Source organism: Orycteropus afer, unplaced genomic scaffold (assembly GCF_000298275.1).
Source record: "Orycteropus afer afer isolate SDZICR_OR568_19922 unplaced genomic scaffold, OryAfe1.0 scaffold00178, whole genome shotgun sequence".
NCBI classification, from domain to species: domain Eukaryota; kingdom Metazoa; phylum Chordata; class Mammalia; order Tubulidentata; family Orycteropodidae; genus Orycteropus; species Orycteropus afer.
The window spans coordinates 2,374,636-2,381,271 of record NW_006921765.1 but is presented as its reverse complement, the minus strand read 5'-3'; the positions used below and the strand labels follow the sequence as shown (position 1 = coordinate 2,381,271).

The following is a 6,636-nucleotide window of genomic DNA, read 5'->3' as shown; positions in this document are numbered from 1 at the left end:
CAAAAAAGTCAGAAGAGAACCCAGAGATTGGGAAAAAAAAAAATCTTTGACAATGACTGTGATATTTGGAGTTGTGTGTCAACTTGGGTGGACAACAATTCTGTGTGATAAAGCAATTGTGATGTGGGTTATTCCCATGATGAGACCAGATGTATATGTTTTGAGCAGCCAATCCATTGAAAGGGAGATTCCTTAGGGTCGTGGCCTACTTCCAATATATTTATGGACATCCTGGGAAAAGTGACACTTTTCTGTCGATCGGGATGCCATTGTGCTACTTTCAACTGTCCATGAGTGAACAATCCACCATTCAGCCTGGAGATCTTGGATTCATCATTCATTGGAGTCAACAGCCAGTACTGACTACCAACTTTAAGCTTGTCAGCCCCTGCAGCTGCATGAGTCATGAAAAGACTCCAGCTTGACATTTGATCCAAGAATTTGGGACATGTCAACTTCTATAAGGATCTGAGCCATTTTCCTAAGATAAATTTCTGTTTCTATATATGTATTTATAAGCTTTACTGGTTTTGCTTCTCCCAAGAACCCAGCGTGATACATTTGGTACCAGGAGTCATTCTAGAGAGACAAAATCATAAGGATGGGCTTCTGAAATTGGTTCTCCAATTTGATTAATCTTAAAGGCACTGGTGACTCTGCCTCAGTTAGTAAAGAGGGCCCTTTTAATCCATGGCATGATGTGGCAACATTAATATGCAAAATAACACCACCAATAGATCAAGTACTTGTGAGAAGTGAGGCTCTGGGTGATCATATATTTGATACTTTTCTACAATTTTGTCAGCATGAGAAGTATAAGGAAGCTGCTTGCTTGGTGGTCCTACTTACACTAGACAAAGTGGTGAAAGAGTGAGATGAGTTTAGGACTGCTGAGTCACAGCTTAAATGCCACATAAAAGACTTCAATATTTTCAGTTGTGCTCTGAAAGGAAGCCTTATTTCTTCCAATAACAGAGCTGATATTGATGAAAAGCAAGCCCAGAGCCTTATTGTAAGCATGGCAGAATATCAACATCGATTAAATTGTCAACCCAGAATGATGTCTGAAGTTAAATTGAGGGATTGATTGGGAAAAAATGAAATCCTGAAACCTGGAATGGGAACATATGTGTAGATAGTCAGGAAGATCAGGATATAGATGGATCCAGTATACTCTGTTGAACCCCAACCATCTGAAAGGATTACTGTAAAACCATTAACTCCTCCATCTCGGTTTGATGGGAGTAACCCAACTGCTCCTGCTGGGTCATTTCCTGGTGCAGAGGTCATGGAAGACATTGCTGAATGTTCTCAGGAACTTCCCCAATCACCCATTTTTGCTGCTAGACCTATAACTAAAGTTAACTCCAAGTGAGCCCCGAAAGGTGAAATACAAAGTGTGACAGAAGAGGTAAGCTACACCTGAAAAGACCTACTTGATTTTGCTAACATCTAGAGACAGAAACCTGGAGAATATGTATGGGAATGACTACTGAGTGTATGGGATAATGGTGCAAGGAACATAACATTGGATCAGTCTGAGTTTATTGATTTAAGCTCACTAAGTATGGATTCTTCATTCAATGTTTCAACTCAAGAGGTTAGGAAAAGATCTAATAGTTATTTGGTTGGCTTACTGAAGCATGGATTACTCAGTGGCCTACCTTAAGTCAAGTTGAAGTACCAGACCTGCTTTGGTATAATGTAGAAGAAGGTATCTAAAGGCTTAGGGAAATTGGCCTGTTAGAATGGATTTATCAGATTAGACCCCTAGATCCAGAAATAGAGAATCTACAAGACATGCCTTTCACCAGTAAAATAAAGAATAAATTTGTGAAGGAGCCCCAGTATCCTGGAAGACTGCTGTGATTGCTATTTTACGTAAGCCAGATTTGACAGTGGGAACTGCCCTAATTGAACTGAGACACTTAACTATGATGGGGCTGTTTGGTCCACTTGTAGTAGGGGCCAAGTGGCAATAGTTAATATACAAAGGAAAGGTGAGTGTAGTTACCTTAATGAACAGCAGAGTCAGGACAGTAATCAGAATACTCCGACTCATGTGGAATTATGGCATTGGGTACTTAGGAATGGTGTTCCTAGTAGTGAAATAGATGGCAAACCTACTAAATTTTTACTTGATCTGTATAGACAGAAGAATTCAAGGTCACATGAACCGCAGCCTAGATTGAATCGGCAGAATGCAGAGTCACGGCCTATCAATCAATTCCCAGACCTGAGTCAGTTTACAAACCCACAACCCCTTGAATGAAGGGGAGGTTGGGTCCCTTGAGGAAGGACCACACTACATTGTCAAAAATTTATAATGTCAGTCTTTTTCCTAGCTTTCCCCAAAAGGATTTGAGACCATATATGAGAATGACTGTTCATCGGGGAAAAAGAAATAATCAGACTTTTTGGGGATTACGGGACACCGGCTCTAAACTGACACTAATTCCAGGAGACCCAAAGCATCATTGAGGTCCACCAGCCAGAGTAGGGGCATATGGAGGTCAGATTATTGATGAAGTTTTAGCTAAGGTGCAACTCAGAGTGGGTCCAGTGTGTTCCGAAACCATCCTATAGTGATTTCCCCAGTTCTAGAATGCATAATTGGAATAGACATACTCAGCAATTGGCAGAATTCCCAAATTCAGTCCCTGACATGTGGAGTAAGGGCTATTATGGTAGGAAAAGCCAAGTGGAAGCCATTAGAATTGCCTCTACCTACAAAAATAGTAAACCAAAGCAACATCGTTTCTCTGGAGGGGTTGCAGAGATTACTGCCACCATCAAGGACTTGAAGGATGCAGGGGTGGTGATTCCCTCCAAATCCCCATTTAATTCACCTATTTTGCCTGTGCACAAAACAGATGAATCTTGAAGAATGACAGTAGATTATTGTAAACTAATAAGGTGCTGACTCTAATTGAAGCTGCTGTTCCTGATGTGGTTTCATTGTGTAAGCAAATCAGTACATCTCCTGGTACTTGGTATGCAGCTATTGATCTGGCCAATATCTTTTTCTCAATACCAAATTCAAAGGACCATCAGAAGCAGTTTGCCTTCAGCTGGCAAGGACAACAATATACTTTTACAGTGCTTTCTCAGTGGTATATCACCTCCTCAGCATTATGTCATGATTTAGTCAGTAGGGGTCTTGATCGCCTTTCCCTTCCACAAGACATAATACTGATCCATTATATTGATGACATTATGCTGATTGGATCTAGTAAGGAAGAAGTATTGATGACTCTAGATGTATTGGTGAGACATATGCATGCTAGAGGTTAGGAAATTAACTCAACAAAAATTCAGGTACCTTGCATCTCAGTGAAATTTCTAGGGGTTCAGTGGTGTGGGGCATGCCAAGATATTCATACTAAAGTGAAGGATAAGTTATTGCATCAGGCTTCCCTCACAACTAAAAAGGAGGTATAACGTCTGATGGGCCTCTTTGGATTTTGAAAGCAACATATCCCTCAGTTAGGTGTGTTGCTGTGGCCTATTTATCAAGTGACTCATAAAGCTGCTAGTTTTGAGTGGAGCCCAGAACAACAGAAGGCTCTGTAACTGGTTCAGGCTGCTGTACAGGCTGCTCTGACACGTGGGCCATATGATCCAGCTGATCCAATGGTATTTGAAGTGTCTGTAGCAGATAGAGATGCTGTTTGCAGTCTTTGGCAGGTCCCTATTGGTGAATCCCAAAACAGACCCTCAGGATTTGAGCAAAGCCCTGCCATTCTCTGCGGATAACTACTCTCCTTTTGAGAAACAGCTTTTGGCTTGTTACTGGGCTTTAGTATAGATTGAATGCCTAGCCATGGACCACCAAGTCACCATGAGGCTTGAGCTGTCCATTATGAACTGGGTGTTTTCTGACCCACAGAGTCATAAAGTTGAACGTGCACAGCAGCACTCCATCATTAAATGAAAGTGGTATATCAGAGATCGGGCTCAAGCAGGACCTGAAGGCACAAGTAAGTTCCATGAGGAAGTGGCCCAAATGCCTATGGTCTTCACTCCAGTCACATTACCTTCCCTTTCCCATTCTACACCTGTGGCTTTATAGGGAGTTCCTTATGATCGGTTGACTGAGGAAGAGAAAACTCATTCCTGGTTTACAGATGGTTCTGTACGATATGCATTCACCACTTGTAAGTGGACAGCAGGGGCACTGCAGCCCCTTTCTGGGACTTCCTTAAAGGACAGTGGTGAAGGGAAATCCTCCCAGTGGGCAGAACTTCAAGCAGTGCAATTGGCTGTTCACTGCATTGAACAAGAATTGGCCAGATGTACGATTGTATACGGATTCATGGGCTGTGGCCAATAGCTTGGCCGGATGGCCTGGGACTTGGAAGTAGCATGAATGGAAAATTGGTGACAAGGATGTATGGGGAAGAGGTACATGGATAGACCTCTCTGACTGGGCCAAAGGAGTAAAGATATTTGTGTCCCATGTGAGTGTCCACCAAAAGGTGACCTCAGCAGAGGAGAACTTTAACAATCAGGTAGATAGGATGACACATTCCCTGGAAACCAGCCATCCTTTTCCCAAGTTACTCCTGTCATTGCTTAATGGGCTAATGAACAAAGTGGCCATGGTGGCAGGGATGGAGGTTATACATGGGCTCAGCAACATGGACTCCCATGTACTAAGACTGATTTGGCTACCACCAATTCTGAGTGCCCTATCTGCCAGCAGCAGAAACCAAAACCGAGTCAGCAATATGGAACCATTCCTTGGAGTGATCATCCAGCAACCTGGTGGGAAGTTGATTACATTGGACCACTTCCATCATGGAAAGGACAGAGTTTTGTTCTTACTGGAATAAACACATTTTCTGGATATGTATCCGACTTCCCTGCATGCAATGATTCTGCCAAAACTACCATCTGTGGACTTACAGAATGCCTCATACACCGTCATGGTATCCCACACAGCATTGTTTCAGATCAAGGAACTCACCTCACAACAAATGAAGTGCAGCAATGGACCTATGCTCATGGAATTCACTGGTCTTACCAGTTCCCCATCATCCTTAAGCAGCTGCCTTGAGAGAAGGATGGAATGGCCTACTGAAAACACAATTATGGTGCCAGCTAGGTAGCAATACCTCGAAGGGTGGGGGCAATGTTCTCCAGGAGGCTGTATATGCTCTAAACCAGCATCCAATATACTTTGTTTTTTTTCTAATAACTAAGATTCACTGGTCCAGGAACCAAGGGGTAGAAATGGGACTGATACCACTCACTATTACCCCATTGACCCCCTCAAAAACTTTTTGAGTCCTATCCCTGCTACCCTATGCTCTGTGGGTCTGGAAATTTTAGTCCCAAAGGGAGGAACACTCCCACCTGAAGACATAATACTGATTGCGTTGAACTGGAAATTAATAATGGCACATGGCCATTTTGGCTTCCTCATGCCTCTGGATCAGCAAGGAAGGGCATTACTGTACTACCTGGTGTGATGGATCCTGATTACGAAGGGAAAATTAGATTGACATTACATAATGGAGGTAAAGAAGAATATGTCTGGAATATGGGAGACTCTTTAGGACGTTTCTTAGTACTACCATGCCCTGCGTTTAAAGTCAATGGAAAATTACAGCAACCCAATTCTGAGATGACTACTAATGGCCCAGACATTTCAGGAATGAATGTTTGGGTCACTCCACCAGGCAAAGAACCATGACCAGCTGAGGTGCGTGCTGAGGGCAAGGGAAATACAGAATGGGTGGTGGAAAAAGGTAGTTTTGAGTATCAGCTATGACCACGTGACCAGAAGAAATGAGGACTGTGATTGTAATGTTACTTCATTGTGTATGTGCATCAAATATTTTTGTTTTCCTCTGTTACGAACTGTAAAATGAAAATAAATTTAAAACATTTTGGTTGTATGTGTGTTAGTGTATTATGTGAGGTGCAAATATGACTTTATAATTGTCCTTATTTAGAAATTATATATGGTTAAGATGTGTACAATGCCAAGTTGACAAGGGGTGGACTGTGATAGTTGGAATTGTGTGTCAACTTGGCTGGACCACAATTCTGTGTGGTTTAAGCAATTGTGATATGGGTTATTCCCATGATGGCATCAGATGTATATGTTTTGAGCAACCAATCCATTGAACAGCAGTTTCCCTAGGGGTGTGGCTTGCTTCCAGTATATTTATGTACATTCTGGGAAAAGAGACACTCTTCTTTGGATCCCATTGTGCTGCCTTCAACTGTTGTGAGCGAACAATCCACCATTCGGTCTGGAGATCTTGGATTCATCATTTGTTGGACTCAACAGCCAGCTCCATGATCCTTGCTATACTTGAGCCTGTTGTTGCAGCCATCATGTCAATCCATCTCGTTGAAGGCCTTCCCCTCTTTCATTGACCCCCTCACCTTATGAAGCATGACATCCTTCTCCAGGGAAGTATCCCTTCTGACAACATGACCAAAGTAGGTGAGAAGAAGTTGGGCCATTCTCTCTTCCAAGGAGCATTTTGGCTGCACTTCCTCCAGGACACATCTGTTAGTTCTTTTAGCAGTCCGTGGTACTTTCAGTATTCTTTGCCAGGACCACAACTCAAAAGCATCAACTCTTCTTCAGTCTTCCTTATTCGTTCTCTAGCTCTCACA

The 6,636-nt window shown here is 42.5% G+C and overlaps 1 pseudogene; it reads left to right on the top strand.

Annotated features, from left to right (window-relative positions):
- The first annotated feature begins 1,159 nt into the window (after positions 1 to 1,159).
- On the top strand, positions 1,160 to 5,806 carry LOC122150591 (annotated as a pseudogene).
- The last annotated feature ends 830 nt before the right edge of the window (positions 5,807 to 6,636 follow it).